The following is a 13915-nucleotide window of genomic DNA, read 5'->3' as shown; positions in this document are numbered from 1 at the left end:
TCGGCTCAAAAAAGGTTGAAAAACACTGACTTAAAGGAACTGAATACATTTACAAATGCATAAAAAAAATGTAATTAATTAAGTAACGTTTATGACAACCTTTTTCCAAAACACAATACAGAATGTGTGATACAACAGGATTATCTTTTTTTTTTTCAAAACGGCTACAAAAAACTGGGACCCCAAAAATGTACTGTGGGACGCCATTTTTATGACTTGATGGGGTCCCTGGGACCCCGTTTTGAAAATTCCTAGCGCCAACACTGATGGACTATTGGTGCGTGCAAAATAATACTAATCAAATATCATCCCCGGGGGCCATGGTTCATTAATTTGCGGGCCGGAGCTGGCCCACGGGCCTGGACTTTGACACCCCTGATCTACATCAACAATATGATTTGTTCTGAGTGGCTGGACAGGATAGATTGGAAAAAAACGTTAAAAAAAAAGAAGCGATTAAAAAAAAAAAAACGTACGGCGAGAGAGAGCGGCCGTGCCAGCAACCTGAGGGTTCCTGGTTCGATCCCCGGCTTCTACCACCCTAGTCATGTCCGTTGTGTCCTTAAGCAAGACACTTCACCCTTGTTCCTGATGGGTCGTGGTTAGCGCCTTCCATGGCAGCTCCCGCCATCAGTGTGTGTGTGTTCTTGTATTTCTACCCTTCTTGAGACATCAACAAATTAGGACATAAATCATGGTCCCAATACAGAAAACCATTCCATCGAATAGAGAGCCACATACTAGAGTCCGTGAACATTGCTCCAAAGTCAGGATTTTTGGGTAATTTAATGTGCATATAAAAGTAAACATCGACAGGTGCAAAGGCAGCAATATATGATAAAACAAGACGGCAGCTAAGGAAGGACTTCCCTATTCCTGATTTTATGACTTCCGGTGCTGACGTAAGACAACCCGCGTCCCATATGTGACCATAGGATGAACAAATACACTACGGTACTAAGACTATAGTGGCCATTAACAGTTAGCTTCTACAGCTGGGTTGCCCAAAGTGCGGCACAGGGGCCGTCTGTGGTCCGAGACTCCTTTGTCATCGGCCTTAAGCGCATTACAGAAAACAAAAAATAGAGATCTCATTTGCACCCCTAGTGGTGAAATATTTTATCACAATATTGCCAATTTTTTTGTTGTTCTTGTAAAACAGTGAAATTTTTTTGAGTAAAATGATGACTTTTGCCAAGTGAAGTCCCGATTATTATTATAATATTGCCAACATTTTACAGTTTTCTTACAAATTTGAGACTTTCGTCAAGTAAAATTACGACTCTTTTCATAAAATTGCCAAAATGTTAAGCTTTTCTTGTAAAATTGCGACCGTTATTGAGTAAAATTCCAACTTTTATCATAATATTGCACAAATGTTCTGTTTTTCTTGTAACATTGTAACTTGCATTGAGTAGAATTACGACTTTTATTATAATACTGCCAAAATTATAAGTTTTTCTTGTGAAATTGTGACCTTTTTCTTGTGAAATTCCAACTCATTTTTCAAAACAAGCTTTTTTATATTTACATAGTTTGTATATATTATTAATGTTGTAAATACAAATCTTTATATATCTAGAAAGGGTGATCCTAAAGAGATAGGCATTTTTCGTAGATCTCAAGAAGGTAACAAATACAAGAAGGTGTGTGTGTGTTTTTGTATTTCTACCCTTTTTGAGACACCAACAAGGAAGAGTAGCTTCCATATGAGGAGGTGTGAACAAGTGATGACATAAATCATGGTCCCAATACAGAAAACCATTGCATCTAATAGAGAATGTCTCATTTGCACCCCTGGTGGTGAAATATCAAAATGAGGGTGGTCCCAAAAAGGAGGGATTTTTCAAATTGACTGTGTCGGTTTTAAAAGTGCTCCCCCTTTGGTCAACATATGAAATAACGAGTGTGTGTAAACATTTGAAGTGTTCCCCCTTTGGTCAACATATGAAATAACAAGTGTGTGTAAACATTTGTAGTGCTCCCCCTCTGGCCAACATATGTAATAACAAGTGTGTGTAATAAATTGAAATGCGCCCCCTTTGGCCAAAAATAATAAAAAAAAAATATATATATATATATACATCTGTATATAAGGACATACTGTAATATAAGTAAATAATGAAGATTAAAAACCATATACAAAAAAATTAATAACTAAAAGCTTACCTTTTCATAGTACACATATATTATTTATGTTAATGTAAATCTTTATATATCTAGAAAGGGTGTCCTAAAGAGGTAGGCATTATTCGGAAGTCTCAAGAAGGTACCAAATACAAGTGTGTGTAGGTGTGTGTGTGTGTGTGTGTGCGTGTGTGTGTGTGTGTGTGTGTGTGTGTGTGTGTGTGTGTGTTTGTTCTTGTATTTCTACCCTCCTGGTTACATCAAGAAGGAAGAGTAGCTTCCATATGAGGAGGTGTGAACAAGTTAGGACATAAGTCATGGTCCCAATACAGAAAACCATTGCATCTAATAGAGAATGTCTCATTTGCACCCCTGGTGGTGAAATCTATCAAAATGAGGGTGGTCCCAAAAAGGAGGGATTTTTCAAATTGACTGTGTGTCACTTTTAAAAGTGCTCCCCCTTTGGTCAACATATGAAATAACAAGTGTGTAAACATTTGAAGTGTTCCCCCTCTGGTCAACATATGTAATAACAAGTGTGTGTAAGGAATTGAAATGCGCCCCCTTTTGGCCAAAATTAATCAAATAAATATGTATATAGAGACATACTGTAATATAAGTAAATAATGAAGATTAGAAACCATTTACAAAAAATAATAAATAAAAGCTTAACTTTTTTATATTTGCATAGTATGTGAATATTATTAATGTTATAAATACAAATCTTTATATATCTAGAAAGGGTGGTCCTAAAGGGATAGGCATTTTTCAGAGGTCTCAAGAAGGTAACAAATACAAGAATGTGTGTGTGTGTGTATGCATATGTGTGTGTGCGTGTGTATGTATGTATGTATGTATGTATGTATGTGTGTGTGTGTGTGTGTGTGTGTGTGTGTGTGTGTGTTGCTACCCTCTTTGAGACATCAACAAGGAAAAGTAGCTTCCATATGAGGAGGTGTGAACAAGTTAGGACATAAATCATGGTCCCAATACAGAAAACCATTGCATCTAATATAGAGGCAAATACTAGAGTCTGTGAACATTGCTCCAAAGTCGGGATTTTTGGTTAATTTAAAGAGGTAGGCATTTTTCGGAGGTCTCAAGAAGGTGCCAAATACAAGAATGTGTGTGTGTCTGTGTGTGAATGTGGAAATAGTGTCAAAGCGCTTTGACACTATTCAAGGTAGAAAAGTATAACCCATTTACCATTTTTTACCATTTATTTGATTACAAACCGCGACTAATGATGTATTTATTTTGAACACACCCCTAATAATGATGATCACTAATCAAATGAAGGTCAGTGGTTGCAACGCAACACACACGCAAAACACACCTGCGCTCAACCCGCGTTAACGCACCATCTCCGGTTCAACACACAACCAGCACACACCCACACACACAACCATGAACAGCATCGCCGGTCTGCCCACACAACTCGCGCCTTACAAGCTGACCCGGTGTGGAGCCAAAAAAAAAAAAAAAAAAAAAAACCACACACAACTGCCCGCTTAAGTTACACACCAGCACGACACAACGAGCTGTGTGTTGACCTCTGCGCCTGCGCGCACAGGTCAAACACGCGTTGACTGGAAGCACAGGTGCACGTCGGGGGAAGTCCCTCGGCGTGCACGTACACGCCCGCGGATCAAACTTTGCGTCCGTTCAAAGCACGCGCGAGCGCGCGCGTGTCACCGGACGTGCGCGCGCGCTGTAGCTGGTGAAAAGAGAGGCCAAAAAAAAACAACAAATAAAAATGAATAAACCACACAAAACAGCCGCGAAGCTTTCAGCACCGCGGCGAGCGGACAGCTCCTCTCCCACGCCCACGCCGCGCCGTCGAACGCGTCGGTTTTTACCTGCGAGCCTCGCGCGGTCAGAGAGTCGGAAGTTGTCCTAGCGGCTCTCGTCCTTCGCATCGTCTGCAGATGTGAGGAGGAGGAGGAGGAGGAGGAGGAGGAGGAGGAGGAGGAGGAGGAGGGACAACAACAAAAAAAAAAGGGGAGGACGTCCTTGCTGCTTCCCGCACGCACGTAGAGAGCGAGGAGGAGAGGGAGGCGGGGCTGGATCACATGGCGGGAAGATGGCGGGAAACGTCCCACTCACGACCCCTTCCTCATTGGGCCCCGCCCCCCCTCCCGACATGATGGAGATCAAATATATACAGTAGAAATGTCCGATAATGGCTTTTTTTGCCGATATCCGATATCGTCCAACTCTTAATTACCGATTCCGATACATACAGTTGTGGAATTAACACATTATTATGCCTAATTTTGTTGTGATGCATTAAACAATGTAACAAGGTTTTCCAAAATAAATCAACTCAAGTTATGGGGAAAAAAATTACAACATGCCTCAAAACAGCAGCTTGGAATTTGGGACATGCTCTCCCTGAGAGAGCATGAGGAGGTTGAGGTGGGCAGGGTCTTGGGTAGGGAGTAGCGGGGGGGTGTATATTGTAGCGTCCCGGAAGAGTTAGTGCTGCAAGGGGTTCTGGGTATTTGCTCTGTTGTGTTTACATATAAATAAATGATAAATGGGTTATACTTGTATAGCGCTTTTCTACCTTCAAGGTACTCAAAGCGCTTTGACACTATTTCCACATTCACACACTGATGGCGGGAGCCGCCATGCAAGGCGCTAACCAGCACCCATCAGGAGCAAGGGTGAAGTGTCTTGCCCAAGGACACAACGGACGTGACTAGGATGGTAGAAGGTGGGGATTGAACCCCAGTAACCAGCAACCCTCCGATTGCTGGCACGGCCACTCTACCAACTTCGCCACGCCGTCCCAATGTTGTGTTACGGTGCGGATGGTCTCCCGAAATGTGTTCGTCATTCTTGTTTGGTGTGGGTTCACAGTGTGGCGCATATTTGTAACAGTGTTAAAGTTGTTTATACGGCCGCCCTCAGTGTGACCTGTATGGCTGTTGACCAAGTATGCTTTGCATTCACTTGTGTGTGTGAAAAGCCGTAGATATTATGTGACTGGGCGCTCTCAATCAATCATAATGTTGTTAGGTTTTTTTTACACTTACATGTTAGACTTAGACATACTTTAATGATCCACAAAGGAAATTGTTCAACACAGTAGCTCAGTTACAATGATGGAAAGTGTAAGGATGGAAAGGACAATGCAGGTATAAATAGACTAATATAGCGATAAAAAATCTAATATATACATATGATGTACAGAATAATATATATACAGATATATTATATTATGTCTATAACATATACAATATATACCAATGACCATGTACAATATTACAGTATATGTGACAGCAGCAGCATAAAATAGAGAGTAGATCCAGCAGGAAATAGACATTATAAACAAAGAAGTCGTTAACATGTCAGGTGTCAGGTAATAGGCAGATGTCATCTATTGCTGTATGGCGAGTGATTATACAGCTGGATGGAGTGTGGAATGAAGGAGTTCTTGAATCGCACAGTGCGGGAAGGAAGTTGAAGGAGCCTGTTGGAGTATGAGCTCCGCTGTCCCTTAATTGGCAGGTGGAGTGGGTGGGCAGGATTGTGTGTTCATAATTGAATTGTCGTTATTTATATTTTCTGAATAAATTATGTGATAATGTTCATTAGTCAACTCATTGGTGTTCATTTTCAATCTATCAAGACAAAATAATTATATAAAAATCCAATTACAGGATGTTATTTATGTAGTTGGATCATTTTCCTCGACTGATGTACTAACATCATGTGGTTTATTTTGTACATATGTAGCATCATCTACAAAGATACAAAGAATTGCTGTTGTGACATCTAGTGGACACATTTAGAACAGCTGTTTCTTTCATTAAAAAATGTCAGGTTAATTTTTATACTTAGCTAACCCACCCCGCGGGCCGGATAAAACCTGGTTGCGGGGCCCGGGGCCGTACTTATCAAGCTTCTTAGAATTACTCCTAAGAAGTCTGCTAAGAGTTGACTTAAGAGTAAATAATTATTCGCTGAAAGCTGCACTTAAAAGTTAGTTATCAAGCGTCTTACTCACACTTTCAGCGAAGTGTAGGACTGAATCTTAAGTGTCACACTCAGAGCTGAATTACGACATTACTATGTGCCGTAAACGCAATTTTAGGTGACGTCATTTCTGTGTCCATAGAAATGACCAATCACGGAAGGGAATCCGTTGTCTAAGAATAAAGAAATATCTTGGAAATATTTAAGTGGACAATGGGAGTGTATATTTTGACAATAAACTACAAAATAATACAAAACAAACTAGTCCCCGCCGGCACTCACGCTACCGCTCCCTCTCTTCTCTCGCCCACACACTCACTGACGTCACTCACCTCACGGCCACACACATACGCTACTGTCATAACATTTTCTTTCCAATTCATTAATTAGGCAACTAATTTGAAACTGGTGTGGGTGGCTCTATATATACTAGCCCACTGCAGACACATGCAGAAATCAACAAGGAATCGAAAAGTATTAAATCTGTGACAAAAATAATATCCGCTCTGTCTAAACGATACCGTTTGATCAGCTGCTCGTCATCAAAAAAAAAAAAAACATTGTTCCGTTCCCAGAACGTTCGCGCACGTCTCTCTCGCCTCAGTGCCATCCCCTGCTGGCAACTCCTAACCACTTAAGACACCTCTGAAGGTCTCTTAAATATCGTGGAGAGTAGGAGTGATTCTTAGACTTAAGAACGTTGATAAAAAGCTTTTATTCTTAAGTTTGAGAGTAGGATTACATTTCGCAAATTCTCAGGACTTAAGTGTAAAATGGCACTCTAAGAAGCTTGATAAGTACGGCCCCTGATCTCTGGCCGTACGTTTAAGACCCCGGTTCAGACGATATAAATCAGTGGTCCTCAACCAACAGGCCGCGGACCGATTGGTACTGGGCCGCACAAGAAATAAAAAAATAAAAAACTTTCTTTTTTTTTTTTAAATGTATTTACTTTTTATTAAATCAACATAAAAAACACAATATATACATTATATATCAATATGTATCAATACAGTCTGCAGGGATACAGTCCGTAAGCACACATGATTGTATTTCTTTATGAAAAAAATAAAATAAAATAAAATAAAATAAAATAAAAAATTGGGACTCATTTTCAAGCGTTGACCAGTCCGCAGCCCTAAAAAGGTTGGGGACCACTGATATAAATGACATGTGTTCGGCCGACAATCAGGATTTTAAAACCCCTCTTAAAAACGCTCAGTTTTGCTTGATTTTGGCAGTGCCAGTGGACTAGAGCGGTACTGTTTTGCCTGAAGGAAGACCACATTTCCCCATGAGGACCAGCGCAAAGCGGCGTAAATCGCCAGAAACTACTGTCGTGTACATACAAACTGCAGTCATCGCATTGTTTGTCTCTTCATACAGTACTTTAGAGTTTGTTGCGTGGCTGGTAGTTCCACACTGAGCATCGAAAGGTACAAACCCCAAAAGCAGTGCAGTTGGCACGTTGTGTAAATCATAAATAAAAACAGAATACAATGATTTGCAAATCCTTTTCAACTTATATTTAATTGAATAGACTGCAAAGACAAGATACTTAACTTTTCGAACTGGAAAACTGTTATTTATTTGCAAATATTAGCGCATTTGGAAAAAAAAAAGGCTGGCACAAGTGGCAAAAAAGACTGAGAAAGTTGAGGAATGCTCAGCAAACACTTATTTGGAACATCCCACAGGTGAACAGGCTAATTGGGAACAGGTGGGTGCCATGATTGGGTATAAAAGCAGCTTCCATGAAATGCTCAGTCATTCACAAACAAGGACGGGGTGAGGGTCACCACTTTGTGAACAAATGCATGAGCAAATTGTCCAACAGTTTAAGAACAACATTTCTCAACGAGCTATTGCAAGGAATTTAGGGATTTCACCATCTACGGTCCGTAATATCATCAAAAGCTTCAGAGAATCTGGAGAAATCACTGCACGTAAGCGATCATACTACGGACCTTTGATCCCTCAGGCGGAACTGCATCAAAAAGCAACATCAGTGTGTAAAGGATATCACCACATGGGCTCAGGAACACTTCAGAAACCCACGGTCAGTAACTACAGTTGGTCGCTACACCTGTAAGTGCAAGTTAAAACTCTACAATGCAAAGCGAAAGCCATTTATCAACAACACCCAGAAACACCGCCGACTTCGCTGGGCCCGAGCTCATCTAAAATGGACTGATTCAAAACGGAAAAGTGTTCTGTGGTCTGACGAGTCCACATTTCAAATTGTTTTTGGAAACTGTGGACGTCGTGTCCTCCGTACCAAAGAGGAAAAGAACCATCCGGACTGTTATAGGCGCAAAGTTGAAAAGCCAGCATGTGTGATGGTATGGGGGTGTATTAGTGCCCAAGACATGGGTAACTTACACATCTTACACTTACAGACCCTTGCATGCAGCGCGCACACCAACAGGAGGGAGAGAGACGACAGCGAGAGGAGCACATGAGCATTTTTACCATTTTACCGAAGATGAGTGACAGCAAGAAAAGGAGTCAAATTTGGACACATTTTAAAGTATTGGACTGCGGAAAGGCACAGTGTACACCTTGTAAAGTCAAAATGTCATATGGAGCAGGCTCCACAAACAACCCGCACTTTCACATCTTGACTGTGCATAGTAGCAACATCTGCCCCCTCAAAAACAGTCAACAAGCTACAAATAACCACCGCCTTAGCAGCCGCCACATCACAACTGCCGACCGCAGTATTGACACCATTCCCAAATTATTATCGATAACCTCACTAACTACTTTAACGATGCCCTGCGCAACACCATTGATGGTATAGCACCGCTAAAGCTAAATAAAAGGCCCCTAAAAGGCATGCCTCTGGTTCACAGAAAAAAACGGAGCTTTTAAACTATCATTTAGACTAGTGTTTTTCAACCACTGTGCCGCGGCACACTAGTGTACCGTGAGATATTGTCTGGTGTGCCGTGGGAGATTATGTAATTTCACTTAATTGGGTTAAAAATATTTTTTGCAAACCAGTAATTATAATCCGCTAATGTGCCGTTGTTGAGTGTTGGTGCTGTCTAGAGATCGGTAATACTCTTCCATATCAGTAGGTGGCAGCAGGTAGCCAATTGCTTTGTAGATGTCGGGAACATGGTTTCTCGTGATCACAATGTGCAGACGACAGCGGGAGGCAGTGTGCAGGTAAAAAGGTATCTAATGCTTAAACCAAAAATAAACAAAACAAATGCAAAACGAAGCTAAAACTGAACTGGCTGCAAAGTAAACAAAAACAGAATGCTGGACGACAGCAAAGACTTACAGCGTGTGGATCAGCAGACGGCGTCCACAAAGTACATCCGTACATGACATGACAATCAACAACAAAATAGGAGCGCAAGACAAGAACTAAAACACTACACACAGGAAAACAGCAAAAAACTCCATATAAGTCACGGCGTGATGTGACAGGTCATGACAGTACTTTGAGACAAGAGCTGTAGTGATGCATGCTTGGTTATGGTTTGAATTCATATCCAACAATTGCGAGAACAATTTTTTATTGTCACTATCGGCTGCTGAGTTTCATTTTTTATGTTTTCTGCTCGTGGTGTGCCTCGAGATTTTTTCAATGAAAAAAAATGTGCCTTGGCTGAGAAAAGGTTGAAAAACACTGATTTAGACAACTGGAACGCAAATGGCGTGTGACTAAACTTGAGGTTTTCCATCAAGCATAGAGTGATAGTTTAATAACTTATAAACACGCTCTTAGCTTAGCTAAAGTTAAGTTCAAGTTAAAGTATCAATGATAGTAACACACACACCAGGTGTGGCAAAATTATTCTCTGCATTTGACCCATCACCCTTGTTCACCTCCTGGGAGGTGAGGGGAGCAGTGGGCAGCAGCGGTGGCCGCGCCCGGGAATCATTTTTGGTGATTTAACCCCCAATTCCAACCCTTGATGCTGAGTGCCAAGCAGGGAAGTAATGGGTCCCATTTTCATAGTCTTTGGTATGACTCGGCCGGGTTTTGAACTCACAACCTACCGATCTCAGGGCGGACACTCTAACCCAGTGTATCTTAACCTGGGTTCGATCCAACCCTAGGGGATTCGGTGAGTCGGCCTCAGGGGTTCGACGGAGCCTCCGGCGCGGAGGTCAAGACACACCCGACTCATTGGTAAATAAAAACTTCTCCCTATCGGCTTTATGGATACGGCAACAGCAGAAGTCAGACTGATTTGTGTGTAATTTGTTGTGAGTTCATGCGCTGTGTTGGTTTTGTTCTTTGAACAAGGTGATGATGCACGGTTCATTTTGCGCACCAGTAAAAAAACATAACTTTGACTTGAAATTGAAAAAAAACCCAACATTTTATTTTTCACTAAAGAAGGGTTCGGTGAATGCGCATATGTAACTGGTGGGGTTCGGCATCTCTAGCAAGGTTAAGAATAGAGTTGTCCGATAATATCGGTCTGCCGATATTATCGGACGATAAATGCGTTAAAATGTAATATCGGAAATTATCGGTATCGTTTTTTTTATTATCAGTATCGTTTTTTTTTTTTATTATTAAATCCACGTAAAAAACACAAGATACACTTACAATTAGTGCACCAACCCAAAAAACCTCCCTCCCCCCATTTACACTCATTCACACAAAAGGGTTGTTTCTTTCTGTTATTAATATTCTGCTTCCTACATTATATATCAATACAGTCTGCAAGGGATACAGTCCGTAAGCACACATGATTGTGCGTGCTGCTGGTCCAATAATAATACTAACCTTTATCAGTTAATTTTACAAATTTTCATTAATTACTAGTTTCTATGTAACTGTTTTTATATTGTTTTACTTTCTTTTTTATTCAAGAAAATGTTTTTAATTTATTTATCTTATTTTATTTGATTCATTTTTTTAAAAAGTACCTTATCTTCACCATACCTGGTTATCCAAATTAGGCATAATAATGTGTTAATTCCACGACTGTATATATCGGTTGATATCGGTATCGGTTGATATCGGTATCGGTAATTAAAGAGTTGGACAATATCGGCATATCGGGTATCGGCAAAAAGCCATTATCGGACATCCCTAGTTAAGAACCACTGCTCTAACCACTAGAGCTAATTACTACTCAACAAAAACGGTCTATATTTGTTCAGTGCAGTAGCATCGCTAACCCAAAAAGGGACTCCTCCCAGTAGCTCCACCCACTCGGCTGATGACTTTATGCAATTCTTTAGGAAGAAAATTTAACCAATTAAAAAGGAGATTAAAGATAATGCGTCCCAGCTACAACTGGGTTCTATTACCGCGGATAGGAATGTGTGTACAACGGATATTGAGCTCCAAAATAATGTGTTTTTTTTTAAAAGAAATAACAGAGGAACTCCTGCGACTCGTAAATGGGATAAAACATGTTTACTTAACTCACTTCCTGGGAAACTTATCAAGGAGCTGTTTGTAATATTAAGACCATCAGTGCTAAATATTATTATTGAAAGTGGTTATTCCTCCTCTGCTCAAAAGACCTCATCTCCATTCTGACCTCCGGCCGGTGTCCCACCTTCCCTCTATCTCGAAAATCCTTGAAAAAATTGTTGCACAACAGCTAAACAAACACTTCGCGTACAACAATCTCTGTGAACCCTTTCAGTCCGGTATCAGGGCAAAATCACTCTATAGGGACAGCCCTCGCAAAAACGAAAGTGCTGCTTTCGATACCGTCGATCCCATCGTCGATCCCCTGCTGGCATCCCTAAGGATTGGACTCTCACATTATTAACCGTATCCACTCGGCACATTTCCCTTCCAAGGTTTCTCATTGTCCCATTGGGTTGAGTTTTTTCTTGCCCTGATGTGGGATCAGAGCCTTGGGGGCATTTGTGGTCAACTTTGATTGATTGATTGATTGATTGAACAGACAGGAGAAACAGGATGAGCCCCTCTAAGCTGAGGCCAAAGGTTTTTTTAAATGCCAATCTTCGTTAAAACCTCACCTAGATGCTGCTTTTTCTTTTTGGTTTGCACATTTTATATTTGGTTGAGTGAATTTGGTGTTTTTTCACAAATTAAAATGGGTCTTTTTTTATTCCAAATGAATTTATATATACGTTAAACCTCTTAGGGCCCAAGCTGTTTGTTTACATGCTTTTTTGTATTTCTCTTTGCTATTTGGGCTTATTGGACCCTAATTAGAATAAAAACTAAGAATCATCTTTTTATATGATGTACTTAGTCCATAAGTACATAAACGTGTACTTCATTTTTAGTGACATGCTAATTCTTATTTTTACACTTTTTTTTCCCAAATTCCATTGTACGTTACACTCTTCTGACACCACCAGATGGCAGTATAAGTGTCCACATAAGCGGCCATAAGACCCCAATTCAGTAGTGTACACAATTTTGGACATAAGAGCTAAAAGGTGCTGTCCACGCATGTGGCCACTAAGCCTTTAGAGGTTTTAGTTTATCAATAACACCATCTATGAGTTATATTTAATGTGTTTTTAAATTAGTTATTGTTTTTGCACATAATTAGGTAATAAAAAAATTCTGAGGAATCCACTTTGGAGCTTATTATTGAGCCAAGCCAAAAGAGCCATCTCTCCACAAAGAGCCATCATTCCCATCACTAGTCTGCAGTTTTTGTGTGCCAGGGTTCCTGCCACCCTCCTTAAAGTCGCCTAGTGACAGTGGGAACGTTACGGACCCCCTCAGGCCAATCAACTAATTGTAAATCCATGTATCATCCCAAAGGTTATGAACATTGTGGGGGCAGGTGTAAGTCAGTGCTGCCTGTAGGAGGAAAAGTCACCGCCGCTGTCCATGGTACTGAGGAAAATAAGAGTTGTAGAAATTATTGGAAACTCAAGACAGCCATGACATTAAGTTCTTTACAAGTTTATGTACATTTTTGACTACGACATATATATACATATATATATATATATATATATATATATATATATATATATATATATATATATATATATATATATATATATATATATATATATATATATATATATATATATCACATTAGAGGTGGTAAACTTTTTTTTTTATTAAATGAACATAGAAAAAACACACGATACACTTTCAACTAGTGCATCAACCCAAAAAAAAAAAAAACCTCCCTCCCCCATTCACACTCATACACACCCACTCACACAAAAGGGGTTGTTTCTTTCTGCTACCAATATATGGTGGTAATCTTAGGCCACCCCATGATTAGATTACGATTCAGGAGCTACGATTTGATAAAAAAAATATTATTGATGCACCTTTAAAGGCCTACTGAAACCCACTACTACCGACCACGCAGTCTGATAGTTTATATATCAATGATGAAATCTTAACATTATAACACATGCCAATACGGCCGGGTTAACTTATAAAGTGACATTTTAAATTTGCCGCTAAACTTCCGGTTCGAAACGCCTCTGAGGATGACGTATGCGCGTGACGTAGCCCGACGAACACGGGTATGCCTTCCACATTGAAGCCGGTACGAAAAAGCTCTGTTTTCATTTCATAATTCCACAGTATTCTGGACATCTGTGTTCGTGAATCTGTTTCAATCATGTTCATTGCATTATGGAGAAGGAAGCCAAGCAAGCAAAGAAGAAAGTTGTCGGTGCGAAATGGACGTATTTTTCGAACGTAGTCAGCCACAACAGTACACAGCCGGCGCTTCTTTGTTTACATTCCCGAAAGATGCAGTCAAGATGGAAGAACTCGGATAACAGAGACTCTAACCAGGAGGACTTTTGATTTGGATACACAGACGCCTGTAGAGAACTGGGACAACACAGACTCTTACCA

General features: G+C 40.3%; 1 protein-coding gene across 3 annotated transcripts in view; it reads right to left on the bottom strand.

The window, feature by feature from the left end:
* LOC133644964 (complexin-2-like) overlaps nucleotides 1-13915 on the bottom strand; it is a 259003-nt gene that overhangs the window by 177346 nt on the left and 67742 nt on the right. Inside the window, exon 1 of one of the 3 annotated variants that reach the window (XM_062039731.1) lies at nucleotides 3987-4096. The exons of the other annotated variants lie outside the window; for them this stretch is intronic. The gene's annotated coding sequence lies outside the window, so the exon portion shown is untranslated. Of the gene's footprint in view, nucleotides 1-3986; nucleotides 4097-13915 lie in introns of those variants that run through there. 3 annotated transcript variants of the gene reach the window in all.

This window comes from Entelurus aequoreus, linkage group LG28 (genome assembly GCF_033978785.1).
Source record: "Entelurus aequoreus isolate RoL-2023_Sb linkage group LG28, RoL_Eaeq_v1.1, whole genome shotgun sequence".
Lineage (NCBI taxonomy): Eukaryota > Metazoa > Chordata > Actinopteri > Syngnathiformes > Syngnathidae > Entelurus > Entelurus aequoreus.
This window is presented reverse-complemented; position numbering and strand designations above follow the sequence as displayed.